This window comes from Equus caballus, chromosome 7 (genome assembly GCF_041296265.1).
Source record: "Equus caballus isolate H_3958 breed thoroughbred chromosome 7, TB-T2T, whole genome shotgun sequence".
Lineage (NCBI taxonomy): Eukaryota > Metazoa > Chordata > Mammalia > Perissodactyla > Equidae > Equus > Equus caballus.
The window spans coordinates 58,935,949-58,954,010 of record NC_091690.1 but is presented as its reverse complement, the minus strand read 5'-3'; the positions used below and the strand labels follow the sequence as shown (position 1 = coordinate 58,954,010).

The following is an 18,062-nucleotide window of genomic DNA, read 5'->3' as shown; positions in this document are numbered from 1 at the left end:
AGAGCCACCGTACACAGAGGATGGAGATACAGGAGCCAAGACGAATAAATGAAAGTAATGTCCAGGGTGCGGTAGGAGAGACACAGGGGAAGTCACAGAAGGCCCCAGGGGCCAGCAGAGTATTGACACGCTGCTGGAGTCCCTCCTAGTGCTCCCCCGGTCCCCTCCTTTGGCCCATGTTCCCAATTTCCTTCTCCTCCTTCTTTGACACTCCCACTGTCAGTTCCAAGAAAAATGAAAACCACCTTAATTTGGGGGCAGAAAAATCCTCTATTCATATTTTTTCTTCCTGCATCAGTAGGAGGAGAGACCTGAGAATCCTCACTCTGGAGACTGCGGCCGCCAGTAACAATTCTACTTCTTAGCATATGAACACTGTTTGAGAACATCTGATTTGGTTTCATGTAAATAATCTATGACACGGATTTTTTAATTAGATGATTATGTCAGAAACTCTTATTGATGAGAAAATAAAAATCGTGGTTGGAGTACTCTCCTATGTAGAGCAAGACTTATAACTTGAGAACTCATTGCTGTAAATTACTTAATGAGAAAGTGCATGGAAGAGTAAAAAAAGAGTATCAGTTCTGTACAAAATGACGTTAAAGTGACAGAACCTGGGGGCCGGCCTGGTGGCTCAGCGGTTAAGTTAGCATGTTCTGCCCAGGGTTCACGGGTTCGGATCCCGGGTGCGGACATGGCACTGCTTGGCAAAAGCCATGCTGTGGTAGGCATCCCATATATAAAATAGAGGAAGATGGGCATGGATGTTAGCTCAGGGTCAGTCTTCCTCAGCAAAAAGAGGAGAATTGGCAGCAGTTAACTCAGGGCTAATCTTCCTCAAAAAAAAAAAAAAATGACAGAACCTGGAAATGGGTTAAATGACACTTTATATGTCACCCTTCTTTTTTAAGAATTTGAGCATATTTCTACATCCAGCAATGATGTCTTTTAAATAAAGTAAATATTGTTCTCTCAAGAATATATAAAAAGAAAATGAATTACTCATTTCTGTCTTACTATAAAGAATTCCAGTCTCCTCTTTCACGAGTTTATGGTAGTGTGCGCTTTTCATAGATTGATTATATTATTTGTATTTATTTCCTTTTTATCTGTTTTATTTAGTTCAGAAACAGTTTTCGGGTCGGTAGGCTCAGCCTCCGCCGCCGCCGCCCCTCTGCCAGCGCTCCGGCGCCACCTCGGGGCGGCGGTCCTCCGCGGGAGGGAGCGAGCGGCGGGCGGGCGGGAGGGCAGGCGGCCGACCGGGGCGGCGGCGACAGCGGCGGGGCGGCCGGCGGTCCTGCGCGCTCGCGGCGTCTCCATGGGGCTGACCCGCTGCGACCGCGCGCTCTAGAACATTTCCACTGCTTCTCTGAGGGCACACGTATCTTCAGCGGGACTTGGAATTTCTGGAAAATTGCCTTTGTGAAAAGCTGGCAATACTTCCTTTGAATGTCATCTCTTAGTTTTCCACTTCGGTGCGTTTCAGAGGAAAATCAAGAAACGATGAACAACTTTAGTAATGGACAGTTTGAGTGCCATTTTCTCGATGAAGGCTTTACTGCCAGGGACATTCTGGACCAAAAAATTAATGAAGTTTCTTCTGATGATGATAAGGATGCCTTCTATGTTGCGGACCTGGGAGACATCCTAAAGAAACACCTGGGGTGGTTAAAAGCTTTTCCTGGGGTCACCCCCTTCTCTGCAATCAAATGCAATGATAGTAGAACCAGCGTGAAGACCTTAGCTGCCGTCGGGACAGGGTTTGACTGTGCCGGCGAGACTGAAATACAACTGATGCACAGTCTCGGGGTGCCTCCGGAGAGGATTATCCACGCAAATCCTTGTAAACAAGTGTCCCAGATTAAGTATGCTGCCAATAACGGAGTCCAGATGATGACTTTTGACAGTGAAGTCGAGTAGATGAAAGTTGCCAGGGCACATTCAAAGACAAAGTTGGTTTTGCGGATTGCTACCAATGATTCCAAAGCAGTCTGTCGCCTCAGTGTTAAATTTGGTGCTACATTCAAAACCAGCAGGCTTCTTTTGGAACAGGCGAAAGAGCTAAATATTGACATCATTGGTGTCAGCTTCCATGTGGGAAGTGGCTGCACTGACTCGGAGACTTTTGTGCAGGCCATCTCTGACGCCTGCTGTGTCTTTGACATGGGGGCTGAGATTGGTTTCAACATGTATCTGCTTGATATTGGTGTTGGCTTTCCTGGATCTGAGGATATAAAGCTTAAATTTGAAGAGGTCACCAGTGTAATCCACCCAGCACTGGACAAGTATTTTCTGTCAGACTTGGGAGTGAGAGTCATAGCTGAGCCAGGCAGATAGTACGTTGCGTCAGCTTTCATGCTCGCAGTTAATATCATTGTGAAAAAACTCGTATTAAAGGAACAAACAGGATCTGATGATGAAGATGAGTCGAGTGAACAAACCTTTATGTATTACGTGAATGATGGAGTATATGGATCATTTAATTGCATCCTTTATGATCATGCACACGTGAAGCCTCTTCTGTAAAAGAGACCCAAACCAGATGAGAAGTATTATTCATCCAGCATGTGAGGACCGAGGTGTGACGACCTCTATCGCATTGCTGAGCGCTGTAACTTGCCCGAGATGCAGGTGGGCTATTGGATGCTCTTTGAAAACAGGGGTGTTTATACTGTTGCTGCTGCTTCTACTTTCAACAGATTCCAGAGGTCAGCTATCTACTATGCCATGTCAGGGCCAACATGGCAACTGATGCAGCAAATCCAGAACCACGACTTCCCGCCTGAAGTGGAGGAGCAGGACGTCAGCACTCTGCCTGTGTCCTGTGCTTGGGAGAGTGGGATGAAGCGGCACCCAGCAGCCTGTGCTTTAGCCAGCATTAATGTGTAGATACCATTCTTCTAGCTGTTAACTACGAGTTTAGCTTGAAGTAGGGATTGGGGGGACCATTTAACTTAATTCCTGGTAGTTTTGAAATGTCTTTGTAAGTAGAGTTGGCACAGATGCAACAGTACCGAAGACTAGGAGATGGGGTCACACTTATCTGTGTTCCTATGGAAACTATTTGAATATTTGTTTTATATGGATTTTTATTCACTTTTCAAACACGCTACTGAAGAGTGCCGCTCAGCTGCCAAGCAAGCGTTTGTAGCTTGTACATTGGTAGAAGGGGCCAAAAGCTTAGTGTGGTGACCTGTTTTAAAAATAAAGTATCTTGAAATAAAAAAAAAGAAACAGTTTTCGCTGTATTGTGTTATCTTTTAAAATACCGAGTGATTCTGCTTTTTAACAGCAGCAACATGAATTTTTCTTGTAAAAAATAAAAGTCTAGTAAAAAATATAAGTGGAGCTATGGAAAAATATTGTATCAAAGATACCAGATAAAGGCTTCAGGTCCTTGGACCCAGCAGAAGCACTGCAGGTGAGTCCCGACAGCCAGAAGTCAGCGCCCTAGAGGGGGAGCCAGAGCAGGTTTGGACACTCCCAGCCCCAGCTACTCCTCCAGTTCAAGGTCTTGCTTAGAGACCGACCTTTTTGAGTCCATGTGGACGTTGGGCTCCATCCTTGGTTCTGGCATGCTCGAGGTCAGAGGAACTCAAAACTCCAACTAACGCGGTTCCAGGGCTGGAAGGCAGCGCATCTTCCTCGCTTCTGTTCCCGGAGCTGCAACAGCTTCCTTCCAGGGAAACCGCCTTCCCAGGGAAATGCGTCCGTGTTCAGGAGGAGGCGGTGCGGCCGCGGCGGCTCGGAGCTTCCAGGGCCAAGGCCGGGTTCCTGGGCTCCCGCCTCCGCCGGCTGAGTGCTGCGGCCCGCAGGAGGAGCGCCTGCGCCGCGGCGCTCGGGACACCTGGCTCCCAAAAACCTGGGGAGCAGTGCGTGCTGTCCCCCAACATGCCAGCTCCCCCGCTGGTCTGGGAAAGACTAGGTTCTATTTGGTCAGGGGTCTCCGGGGCCAAGAAGGGAGACAGAAGGGCGCGGAGCAGGGTGGAGACATGGTCATCTTCTTGGAAGTTAAGTGGCTGCTCTCCAGGAACTCAGAAATCTTCCTTCTGTTCAGAAGCGCTTGGCTGTGCGGAGGAGTCCTGGGCGTCCCGGAGGACACTGGACGCGGGATTGAGCTGCCTCGAGGGTCAGACTAGAAGCCGGATCTGCTGGCTCCGTTTGAGGGACGCGGGGAGACTCGGTCCTGGAAACAAAGGCTGGAGACCTCCGGGACGATTATGCGGGCGGAGACCCTGGGGACCTTCGTGGCTGCGGTCTCGGGTCCCCTTATCCTGCTCCGTGGGCGCCTAGACCCTAAGGGCTCCGCGTGCCACCCTGCCCCTCCCTACCCCCCGGCCCCCGCAGAGCCAGCTCCTGTCCCGGGCGAGGCGCCCGGCGGGCTCCTTTACCCGGCGGTGCTGTGGGGACCGCACCGAGGGAGGCGCTGCTCAGCCCAGGCTCCTGGGTCCAGGTGCGGGCGGGCAGGGGCCAGGCAAGCAGTGATGAGGTGGCCCCACAGCTTGTCTTCCTCCTCTGAGGTAAGCATAACTGGGATTTCCTGATTTGTTTGTTTGTTTGTTTGTTTACTCTGAATATCATACTTCAATCTGTTTCTTTTAGTAGTAATTAACAAGTTCTAACTGGCAGATAAACTATGAAGAAGTGATAGCACCACGTACTGGCGAGGATGTGGAGCAAGAGGAACACATTCATTGCTGGTGGGAATGCAAAATGGTACTGCCACTTTGGAAGACAGTTCTTTAGTTCTTAAAAAATTAAACATGCTTTTACCATATGGTCTAGCAATCTCACTCTTTGTTACCTGCCCAGAGGGGTAGAAAACTTATGTCCACCAAAAACCTACACACAGGTGTTTATAGCAGCTTTATTCATAATTGTCAAAACATGGAAGCAACCAAGGTGAATGGATAAATAAACCATGGTACATCCAGAAAATGCAATATTATTCAGTGCTAAAAAGAAAGGAGCTATCAAGCAGAGGAACCCTGATTTCATACTACTAAGTGAAAAATGCCAATATGAAAAGGCTGCATACTGTATGATTCCGGCTATAGGACATTCTAGAAAGGGGGAAGCTATAGAGACAGTAGAAAGATTAATTGTTGACAGGGATTGGGGGGAGGGAGGGATGAACAGACGGAGCATAGAGGGTTTTTAGGGCAGTGAAAACACTCTGTATGGTACTATAAAGGTGGATACGTGTCATTCCCATAGCATGTAGAACACCAAGATTGAACCCTAATGTAAACTAGGGACTCTGGGTGATAATGATGTGTCAGTATAGTTTCATTGATTGTAATAAATGTACCACTGTGGTGCAGGATGTTGATAGTGGAGGAGGCTGTGCATGTGTGAAGGCAGGGAGTATATGGGAATGCCCTTTTTTCCACTCAATTTTGCTGTGAACTTAAAACTTCCCTAAACAATAAAGTCTATTTAAAAAATAAAAAAAAGAGGGCAGCCTTAAGAAATAAAGTGCGTCAATGGTGTCAAAAAAGCTGGCGCATTTACAATAACACATTCAAGACAATGAGTTTCTCAAAGGGAACAATGGTATGGTACACGGTCAGTAAAAAACAATCTTTTTTCCACATTTTTGAAAATACATAACTATACATTTGTTTGAACAAATATCATCCAGATAAAAGCCATTGTTAAACAACCACAATATTTTCTAACCCTCACAGGTTCATCTTAATTTAATATTTCCTTCGAATTTCCTTAAGAATTCCTCAAATAAGCAATCTAAGATATTTTCGTTCTCACCAGCAATCCAGAAACAAGTAGTTAATTTTTGAAGTACTAAAACAACACACAACTAATAAAATTAGTAGGAAATCCATTTTCTTTTAATTAAAAATATTTCAAATATTATTTACAAAAAAGCAAAAACTTCCACTTCTGGTTAAGATGGAGTAGTAGAGACTGGGTCAATTCTCCTGTTTGATAGACAAACTGAAAGAATTTGTCTTTTATAGATATATACCTGTGCTACAATGCATATACACATAAAAAATGAACAATGCCAGAAATTATAATGTTATGGATAAATACGTGACTTTTTCTTTTGATGTAAAACTCTTTTAAATGTAATTGATCATTACAACAATCATAACAATGTTGTGAAGCTTTTATAATTTTTGTAAATGTAAAATATGTGACATATATGTTACAAAGTTGGGAGGGGGGAAATAAAAATACACTGGGGCCAGCCTGGTGGTGTAGTGGTTAAGTTTGCACACTCTGCTTCTGCAGCCCAGGGCCCTTCGCAGGTTCGGATCCCGGGTGCAGTTTTGCATGTCTTTGCCATTTGTTCCTTTTTATTGGTGAATAATATTTCACAGTATAAATGTACCACGGTTTGTTTGACCATTCACCCACTGAAGGACATTGGATTGTTATCAGTTTAGGGCTATTATGAATACAAGCTATACACATTCATGTACGTGTTTTGTGTGAACATAAGCCTATTTCATATCTTTAGGATAAATGCCCACGAGTTCAATTGATAGATCATATGGTTAGCACTTATTTAGTTTTGTAAGAAATGCTATATTCTTTTCCAGAGGTACTGCACCATTTCACATTCCCACCAGCAGTGAATGAGTAATCTAGTTCCTCTGCATCTTTGCCAGCATTCAGTGTCGTTACTAATTTTTATTTTAGTCATTCTGATAGATGTGCAGTGATATCTCATTGTGATTTCAATATGCATTTCTCTGATAGCTAATGATATTGAGTATATTCTCCTGTGCTTATTTACCATCGGTATATTATCTTCAGTGACATGTCTATTCATGTCTTTTGACTATTTTCTAATTGTATAGCTTGTTTTTTTACTATTGAGTTCTGAGAATTCTTTACATATTCTAGATACAAGTCCTTTGTCAGATATGTGGTGTGCAAATGATTTCTCTCAGTCTGTAATTTCTTTTCATCCTCTACAAGGTCTTTCTAAGGACAAAGTGTTTAATTTTGATGACGTCAAATTTTATAATTTTTTTATTTTTGTGGATTACGCTTTTGTTGCCAAGCCTAAAAATTCTTTGCCTAGCCCCAAGTCTAAAGGATTTTTCTCCTATGTTTTCTTCTAAAACTTTTATAGTTTTACACTTTACATTTAAGTCTGTGATTCATTTCAGTTAATTTTTGTATAAGGTGTGAATTTAGGTCAAGGTTCCTTTTTGTGCCTGTGGACATCCAATGCTCCAGCACCAATTGTTGAAAAGGCCATCGTTCCTCCTTTGAATTGCTTATGCAGCCTTTTAAAAAATCAAATAGGCATATTTTTGTGGATCTATTACTTTTTAATAAAATGAAAACTTAATATTCACCAGTTATGGAAGTTTAACTTATTTTTAGAAGGTATACTTCTGAAAACAGAATAAAATACTTTCACAGGTCAAATCAGTCAAAATACATAGTACTATTTCCTTTAAACATTAAAATGAAAAATAATTCGAACAACTAAAATCATCATCCAAGACTGTAAGTAGTAAAAACTTATTATTAAGTTAAATTGCTTTATTCTATACATTAGAATGAGGCCCATTGTATCCTTGAATAAGCGAAAGTTTAGTTCTTTAATTTGAGGCTGGAATGGATGCACTACTGCCACCTTGTGGAAATATTCTCCCATTACAGGCTATTATAAAAAGCAATGAGGCGTGTAATCCTTGCAGGAGCCATTTTCTGCTTCCCCAATTTCTTTTTTTTTTTTCTTCTTTGTTTTTTAAAGACATTCTCTGCTCTCCCTCAAGATTCCTTTTTTTTTTTTTTAAGATTTTATTTTTCCTTTTTCTCCCCAAAGCCCTTCGGTACATAGTTATGTATTTTAGTTGTGGATCATTCCAGTTGTGGCATGTGGGATGCCGCCACAGCGTGGCCTGATGAGCAGTGCCATGTCCACGCCCAGGATTCCAACCGGCAAAACCCTCGGCCGCGGAAGCGGAGCGCGCTAACTTAACCACCAAGACACGGGGCTGGCCCCCCCAGTTTCTTAAATATGATGCAACTTTAGAGAGGCTTTTTTTCCTTTCTTCAAAACAATTGTAGATATTTGCACCAAGGAACTGAATTTGTGGTCATCTATTTTAATAGAAAGTTTAATTTGTTAAATGTGTGTCTGATAATAATTCTGTTCAACATTAAAACTACAAACCAAACTGGAGTTTTTTTTCCGGTGAAAAATGAAAGTTGATTCAAAAAGTTATAAAAATTCAAAGTGCTAAAAATATTCCAATTAATCTTGAAGAAGACATTTTGAAGGACTCGTACTCAGGATATTAACTTATTTTAAGAACTTGAGCCCCATCGGAGTTTGTATGTTTTCTAGACCAGTGCTTCTCCAAAATGAAGTACCTTTGAGTCATGTGGGTATCTTGTCAAAATGCGGATCCCTACTGAATAAATAAAATGAAGCCTGAGACTGCTCCCAGGTGATACTGATCTGATCTTTGACACACATTTTGAGTAACAAGGTTATAGGCTAGTGGTTTGCAGCCCTAGCTGCATACTTACCTGGGGAGCTCTTAATTATACCAATACCTGGGATCAGACCAATTAAATTAGAATCTCTGGACTGGGCTCCAATCATCAGCATGTTTAAAGCTCTCAGGTGATTCTGATGTGCAATCATTATGTTCTAAGCTTGAGACCTATTGTGTAGAGAGAAGCAGATATCTGCAAGTTAAAAACTACAAGGAGTAGCAATGTCTTTATCCTCCTCTTGAAAACCTCAAATGAATGTCAAAGTTGGGACAGATGTAGACACAATACAAAAATTATCCTGAAAATACCCAACACTAAAGGACACTGATAGACATTTGTAGTCAACCTGACCCAAAAGGCACGAGGTCAGTTTCCTCAGACTACTATTAAAAATAAAGTAACAAATAACTGGAAAGGTATCCTGTGTTCATGGATGAGAGGAATTAATATTATTAAAAATATCAATACTACCAAAATTCATCTATAGATTCAGTGCAATCCTTATGAAGATTCCAATGGCAATTTTTACAGAAGTAGGAAAAACAATCCTAAAATTTATATTGAACTACAAAAGAGTCCCAATAGCCAAAGCAATCCTGAGAAAGAAGAACAAAGCAGGTGGCATCACACTTCCTGATTTCGAGCTATGCTATAAAGCTCTAGTAATCAAAATAGTATGATACTGGCATAAAAACAGACGGATCAGTGGAACAGAATCAAGAGCCCAGAAATAAACCCAAGCATATACAATGTACTAATATCTGACAAGGGAGCCAAGAATACTCAATGAAGAAAAGACAGTCTCTTCAATAAATGGTGCTGGGGAAATTGGATAGGCACATGTAAAAGAATGAAACTAGACCCTGATTTTACATCACTCACAAAAACTAACTGGGAATGGCTTAAAGACTTTAATGCAAGACCTAAAACCCTGAAACTCCTAAAGAAAACATAGGAACAAATCTCCTTGACATGAGTCTTGGCAATTTTTTAGATATGACATCTAAAGCACAAGCAACAAAATAAAAAATAAAGTAAGACTACATCAACCTAAAAAGCTTCTGCCCAGCAAGAAACCATGAACAAAGTGAAAAGACAACCTATGGAATGAGAAAGAAAATATTTGCAAACCATGTATCTGATAAGGGGTTACTAGCCAAAATATAAAGAACACAACGAAATAGCAAAAAACAAATTATCCAATTAAAAAAGGGCGGGCCTGGTGGCGTAGTGGGTAAGTTCGAATGCTCTGCTTCTGCAGCCCAGGGTTTGCAGGTTTGGATCCTGGGCACAGACTTACACACAACTCATCAAGCCATGCTGTGGCAGCATCCCACATATAAAATAGAGGAAGATGGGCACAGATGTTAGCTCAGCAACAATCTTCCTCAAAAAAAGGGCAAAAGGCTTGAATAGACATTTTTCCAAAAAAGATATACGAATGGCCAACAAGTACATGAAAAGATGCTCAACCTCACTGTCATTAGTCAAATGCAAATAGAAACAATAATGAGATATTGTTTCGCTCCTGTTAGAATGGCCATCAGAAAAAGATGAGATAACAAGTGCTAGCAAGGATGTAGATAAAAGGGAATCCTTGTGCACTTTTGGGGGAAAACAGTATGGAAGATCCTCAAAAAATTAAAAATAGAACTACCATATGATCCAGCAATTCCACTTCTGGGAATATATAGAAAGGAAATAAAAGCCCTAACTCAAAAAGATATCTGTACCCGTGTGTTCATTGCAGCATTATTTACAATAACTAAGACAAGGAAGCAACAGGGACAGATGAATGGATAAAGAAGTTGTGATATGTTTATATAATGGAATATTATTCAGCCATAAAAAATGAGGAAATCCTGCCATATGTGACAACATGGATAGACCTCAAGGACATTATGCTGAGTGAAATAAGTCACACAGAGAAAGAGAAATACTTTCTCACTTATATGTGGAATCTAAAAAGCAAACTCATAGAAAAAGAGATCAGATTTGTTCTTACCAGAAGAGGAGTGGGGAAGGAGGGGGGATTGGAGGAAGATGGTCAAAAGGCATAAACTTCTAGTTATAAATAAGTACTGGAGATGTAAGGTAAAGCATGATGACTATAGTTAACGCTGCTATATGATATATTTGAAAGTTCTGAAGAGTAAATCCTGAGTTCTCATCACAAGGAAAACATTGTTTGCTTTTTCTTTTTGTTGTATCTATATGAGATGATGGATGTAACTAAATTTATTGCGGTAACCATTTCACAAAATATGTAAGTCAAACCATTATGCTGTACCCCTGAAACTTGTACAGTAATGTATGTCAATTATATCTCAATAAAACTGGGAAAAAAACAGCCAAGGATGGGAAGTTATGTAAACCCATCTTGAAATCTTTTGAAGACTCAAAAGTTTTGTGCTAACCAATTCTTAAACGTGATGTGCTTTCTGGTCGAGTTACATAAAAATGTCATTCTGTAAAAAAATAATAATAAAGTCTACTTTTTAAATAAAGCAAAGTCAAATCTTCTCAGCTAGTCTGGGTGGATCCCTTAAACACCATGCTCAGGGACCATGTGACTGATGAAGAACTTGTGTGTAGGCCAGATAAGAATTTTCTGGACACCTTGTACTGAGTAGGAATCAAAATTTCTGGATAGAGAAGCAAGAAAAAAATCAGTGTCAGTCTAAGAACCAAAAAGCTCTCTGAATTTTCCTACTTGGGTTCTGTGAACTCAAGCCTGTAGTTTATTAAAATATAATTACCTATTATAATTATACTAAGTGTTAACATAGTAGTGAGTCATAATATTGCCAACATATGAAATGGAGAAAATACTGTTTTACCTATGACACACATGGGGATATAGAGGCTCACATATAAACTTCAACTTTCAATTAACCTCTCAGGTTACTTACTCTTGAATCCATTCCATTAAAATATATATGTATGCTAATTGAGATATAACTTCTAATGTCACTCCAGGAAGCAGGAGGATCTTGGTTGGGTCCACTGTTTCTGGTTCAAGTGACTGTGCCTGAAACTTAGGAGAGCAACTACCTCCCTTGCTTTCTTTTTTATCAGCCTTGTTGAAGTATAATTGACATGCAATAAACAGCATATCTTCAAACTGCACATTTTGGTTTGATGTATAGTCTACATGTAAAACCATCACCACAATGAGGACAATGAACATCCTTCACCTGAAAGCTTCCACCTGCCACTTTGTAATCTCATCCTCTTGACCCTCCATGTTGCTCCCTTCTGGGCAACCACTGATCTGCTTCCTGTCACTAGAGATTAGTTTGCATTTTCTAGAATTATATATAAATGAATCATATATATGTGTGTGTTTTTGCCTAACTTCTTTCATTCAGCATTTATTTTGAGATTCACACATGTTGTTACGTGCATGAAATTTATTGCAGAATAAGATTTGATTGAATGGATATAACGTAGTTTAACCATTTACTCATTCATGGAAATCTTGGTTGTTTTCTGTCTGGGGTATAACAAATAAGGCTGCTGTAAGTACTCATGTCCAAATCTTTGTATGGACACACGCTTTGATTTCTCTTCAGTGATAGCTAGGGGTGAAATGACAGAACCACGTACCTCCACTTTCTGACAGGAGTCAATTAGAGCAAACCCCCATTCCTTAGACCGTCACTCAACTCCCCCAACCATAGCTCAAGTCCCATAAAAGTTTCTTTCTAATACCGTATTACTGAGACACTTCATGGTTCCCCTTGGTGTGTGTTTTCCCTCATTAAAAGGAGTCATAAACCCAACTTGTTTAATTATAGGTGTGTTCCTGGTGGTCTTCAGCTGAAGTTCCTTTCTAGGACATTTTTTCTGTTTCATCTAAATTGCCTAATTTATTCGCATAAAGTTGTTCATCATATTTTCTTACTATTCATTTAATATCTGTGAATACATAGTGATGTCACCTTTCTCATTTCTGATATTGGCAATTTGTATCTTCTCTGCTTTTTTTCCTCATCAGTCTGCCTAGAGGTTTATCAAGTTTATTGACCTTCTCAAAGATCAATAGGTTTTGTTTTTGTTGATTTTCTCAATTGTTTGTATTTTCCAGATCATTGATTCCTTCTCAGATTATTATTCCTGTGCTTCTGCTTACTCTGGGTTTAATTCTATTCTTTTTCTGGATTCTTAGGGTGAAATCTGAAGTCATTGACTTGAGACTTTTCTTCTTTTCTAACACAGAGTCTTTTAGTGCTATAAATTCCCCCCCTTACGTGCTGCTTTCTTGGCAGATTTTGATGCGTTTTCATTTTAAGTTTAAAACACTTTCCAGTTTCCCTTTCTATTTCTTCTTTGAATAATAGGTGATTTAGAAGTATGTTATTTAGTTTCCAAATAACTGGGGATTTTCCAGTTCTTTCTGTCATTGATTTCTAATTTAATTCTATTATGCTCAGAAAATAAATTTTGTGCGATTTTCATCCTTTCAAGGTTGTCTAGATTAGTTTTATGGCCTAGAATATGAACTATCCTGTTAAATGTTCTGTGCACAATTGAAAACAATGCGTAATCCGCTATTGTTGGGTAGAGTGTTTTATAAATGTTAGTAGCTCAAGCTGGTTGATAGCATTGCTCTGTCTTCTCTATCTTTATTGATTTCACGTCTATTTGTTCTACCAATCATTGACAGAAGAGCATCAAAATCTCCTACTACAATTGTAGATGTGTTGATCTCATCTTGCAGATCCATCAGTGTTTGCCTCATGTATTTTGAAGGTCTGTTAAGCAAGTATGTAAATGTTTAGGATCATTGTGTGCTCTCATGACTTGACCATTTTATCATTCTACAATGACTACCTACCACAATAAAAGAATTGGGAAAAAAAAGAATTTTTTATTGAAATTGAAGAAAAGTGCACTAAAATAAAAAGAAATTTCAACATCTTTTTTTATTATAACCCCAAACATCATATATATACTAAAAAAAATGAAATAAAATAACATGACCTACCTATTTCTGCTAATATTCTGTGCTCTTAAATATACGTTCTCTGATATAGTAAGAGCCAATCTTGCTACTACTTTGCTTAGTTTTATCAAGTTACTTGCTTTTTTCATCCTTTTACTCTTAACCAGTTTGCCTTTATATTTAAAGTGCATTTTTTATAGGACACATATAGGCCAGATATTTTATTATTGTTTCTGTACATTTTACTTTTACATATATCATAAATCCCACACTACACTGGTATTATTTTTGTTTAAATAGTCAAATATCTTTTAAAGAGTTTTGAGTATGAAAGATGATCAATTGCTAAAGCAAGGACACTAATCTCATCTGTCTCATATCCTATTGTATCATGGATATATTTTAAAATTTTTTATTTTAATTTAAAAAATTGTTTTATATTTCCTGTCTCTCTTCCTATTGCATATAAAATGTAAACAGGACATGAGGTTGGTGGTTAGCTTTTCAGTTTTGTTTACAGGATGAGACCGTTGAGATGGAATCACGAGCAAACTAGAGGAAGGATGGGCATCTGCTACAAACGCTAGACTTGCCGCTGGTCGCAGTAACTCTGAGACTTTGAGTTGACTCCTCCCACTGTGAAAAAGCACCTCTATTTCTCTTTGTCTGTCAAGATCAACCACTCTAGACCAGTGGTTCTCAAACTTGAGCTTGATCAAAATGCCCCTAGAAGACTTGTTAAACACAGATTGCTTAGTTTCCAGTTCCATAGTTCCAGGTTCGGCCCGAGGATTTGCACTTCTAACAAGTTGTCAAGTGATATTGATGCTGTTAGTCTGGGGGTGTCACTTCAAGAACCACATCCCTAGACACTAACACATTTTTCTGTCTTTTTAGAGAAGGGGTAAGTGTTTTGTTTGTTAGGAGTGAACATTATAAAACTATCCATGGGGATGTTTCTTGGAAAAGTAACTAAAGGGAGAATAATGTGTGTGGATGTTGGGAAGGCAAAAGATGGACTAAGGATCATTTTCTGGCATGGTTTTGGTTGATTAGCACTTGCAACCCTGCTCTTTGTGGAATATTACACTATGTGATTCTTCACAGTCTCAGAACTCTTTCCCACTAGAGAAGCTATAAAGTCTAGACATTTCTTTTCCCTGCCCCTGGAAGCTAGGGCGCAAGCACATGATCTAAGTGTCCTGTGGTGGTGGTCGCAATTTTCTCTAGAGCAAGTGCTACACAGCAGCAGGGTTAGTGTCATCCAGTGTCCTGCTCCTGTAGACAACATCCTCACCAAATTATGCCTGGGACATAGTTGTGCCATAGTTATGGGTGCCTGGCTGCCTTGATTTCAGCCCACTTTTTAAAAATTTTTGATTTTCTAATGTTTCCAGAGATTCAATGAGCTAATATTGCTTTTCTGCTGAAGTTAGTCAGAGTCAGTGCATGTTGCTTGCAAAATAGAACCTGACAGATACCAAAAGCACAGGCCAATGATGATGCACATTACAGGTAACACAGTTCACAATGAGGTGTTTTTTTTAATATAGTAGGTTTTCTGTTATACTCTACATTGCAGATTAAAGTACTTCGGACCTCATTTTTTTTTCTTTTGGTATAAAAAATTACTAAGTTAAACCGTAAGTATGGATGTCAGTGACTTCATATAGTTATACTTTTCATTATCACATTTCTGAAAATTTTTATTAATATTTACACTTTTAAAGAGAAACATCAAGAGAACTCTATTTTTACAGAGAAGGACTTTGAAAATGAAAAAGAAATGAAGACAAATCAACTTGAAAGGATAATGGCTCAGAAATATGAAATATAGAATAATAAACTTCTAAGACATCTGAGACATTTCTGTACTAGAAATAAAATTGTGTAAAATTATTTTTTCTTTAAATTTTTAAATATTTGCAAATAGGAAATTGAGAAATGTACAAAATTGTTGATTTACATTTTTTGACTTAAATTGGACAGATTTGGGTAACTTCAGAGTCTTATAACTCTTGTTTTCTTAAATAGATATAGTGTGCGTATATGAGTGTATTGTGCTTTTCTCATTGATTAAAAGTAGACTGAGTTGGAAGTGAATTGCTTTTTCTCTCCAAAATGAATGGAATCGCACTGCACTTAAACTCCTATCTAGAGTTTGCTACACAGGCTTTGTGAATAAGGCTGACCGGGAACTCATCAAATTCAATGGCTTGAGCCCCTGACAATAATTTTTCCTCCTCGGAGATCATTCTGTGAAGGCATGCTACGTGTTGCTCACCAGAAGAGCAAGAACCGCTGACTCCCTGCAATTTACACCTTCTGAATACAGGACTTCAAAAATTCAACAAAAGGAGTAAGTTGAGAAGAATGAACCTTCACTATTGAGCAAATTTTGAACAGTTTGTTTAACTATATTCCTATAGGACAAGTACCAGTAACTATAAATCCCTCTCCATTAGGGTGTTGGTTGAAAAGCCCTTGGCTCAGTGTTCTGAGCCATCTCTGTTAGGATTCTGGTTTAGGCTCTCTTCCTTTCTTTGCTTTGTTTATCTTCCTACTCTGATCTGCTTCTGTGTCCTATGATATGCACATCCTAAACTGGTGATAACCCTGTGTCAGAGCTGATATACTAATTATGGAGGTGGTTAGAATAAAAGCTTTACTTTAAAATATTTTATTGAATTTTGAAAGTCTCACAAACTTACAAAAAGTTGCAAATATAGTACAAAGATCGTTTGTTTTTCCAGAACTATTGAAGAGTAAATTATTTTTCTAAGCCCCATCACCTTTGAATACTTTAGTGTGTATTTACTACGAATAAGGGTGTTCGCCTACATAACCACAATATAACCATCAAAATCAGGAAATTAATGCATTACTGCATTTAATACTCAGACCCCATTCAAGATTTGCCAGTTATCCCAATAATGCCCTTTATAATAGATGGAGTCAACTCAGAATCTTGAGTTGCATTTATATATCACATTTTCTTTATGCCTTCATTCACTGAGTGATATTTAGGTTATTTCCATGTCTTGGCTATTGGAAATAATGCTGCAATGACCATGAGTGTGCATATCTTTTTGAATTAGTGTTCTCATTTTCTTCAGATAAAAACTCTGGGGCTGGCCCCATTGCCGAGTGGTTAAGTTTGCGTGCTCCGCTATGGTAGCTCAGGGTTTCGCGGGTTTGGATCCTGGGTGCAGACGTGGCACCGCTGGTCAGGCCACGTTGAGGTGGCATCCCACGTGCCACAACTATAAGGACCCACAACTAAAATATACAACTATGTACTGAGGGGACTTGGGGAGAAAATGCAGAAAGAAAAGGAAAAAGAAGATTGGCAACAGTTGTTAGCTCAGGTGCCAATCTTTAAAAAAAAAAAAAAAACTCAGAAGTGGCATTTCCGAATCATTTGATAATTTTATTTTTAATTTGAAGGAGTTGTTTTAATTACAGGCAAAACACCCTTTTACCTGGATAAGATGCCATCTTTCAATGCCTACAGATCAAGCATCCAAAGCAATTTTTAAAGTAGAAGGTAAACAGGAATTGCCTGTCTAAATTCTATATTTATAGGTCAATTTTAAATTTGGTTTTGCCAAAACTAATCAAATAAGAAAAGGTATAAAACTCAGGAAAGCTGATCGTTCTTAAGGGTAGAGTCTTTCTCCTTGGCTGTATCTCGCTGGGGTGAAGAGGTCTCTGAAGACCAATAAATTCTAAGGACAGAATCGTTCTTCTCTAAGCAATACAGAAAACTCGGAGTTTTGATATTAAGATGCCAGCTTTATAGTTTGCCTGCTCACCACACCCCTTTTCCTCACAAAGCTGACAACAAGGATGACCAGGATAATGGTCCTGGGGTCAAATCATCTTTCTGAGTTGATTGGAGTTAAGTGTTTTTAAAATCTTTGTGAAGAAAAACCTGTGACAATGTCTACAGATGGCTATAATCATTTTTGGATTTTTCTTTTACACATTTAAAGTCCAGCTATATTTATTTATTTAGTTCCAGGGCATTTTATTCTTCAGTATGCAAGCTACACTCAGATATTTTGTTCCAACTTAAAGGAACTTCTATGAAATATTCTAATAACATTCTTATTTAGGAAAAGAGACTTTACAGAGGAGTAAATAAAACGTCCATGTTGGTTAGAGATTTAGTTTTGTTGTGGAAGCATGACCCGTGTTTTAGGAATTAGGATAGACAGGTTGCTAAAATTTTGTTCTGTGTGAAGGCCAGAGCATTCACTGATCCAGTGATTTCCCATCCCCTTGGACCACACCATGGTTCTCTTACCTTTGTCTCTTCTTCCTTGGATCTTTTCAGCCTCTTTCTAAGTACAAACCAGAGTCCTCAATAACTTCACCACTCAATCATCTGAAAACCTCTTTCACTTACTAATAGCTTTGCTTGTCTGGGTGTAAGAAAAAGAAGGCATTCTGCATGAAAGCTGGTAGTAGCGAGAAGCCTGGCAAATGTCTGGCAGTGTTTCTCAGGGTGGTCTGACACTGAGAGAACAGAGAATAAGCTCTGACTCCCAATTACTGGCAATGCAGTTTAGGGAATTATAGGAATAGTCTTCATTATAAATAGGGCTTGCAGAAT

At 39.2% G+C, this 18,062-nt stretch overlaps 1 pseudogene; it reads left to right on the top strand.

Moving 5' to 3' along the window:
• Window positions 1–1,501: 1,501 nt before the first annotated feature.
• LOC100050258 (ornithine decarboxylase pseudogene) lies at window positions 1,502–2,931 on the top strand (annotated as a pseudogene).
• Window positions 2,932–18,062: the final 15,131 nt, after the last annotated feature.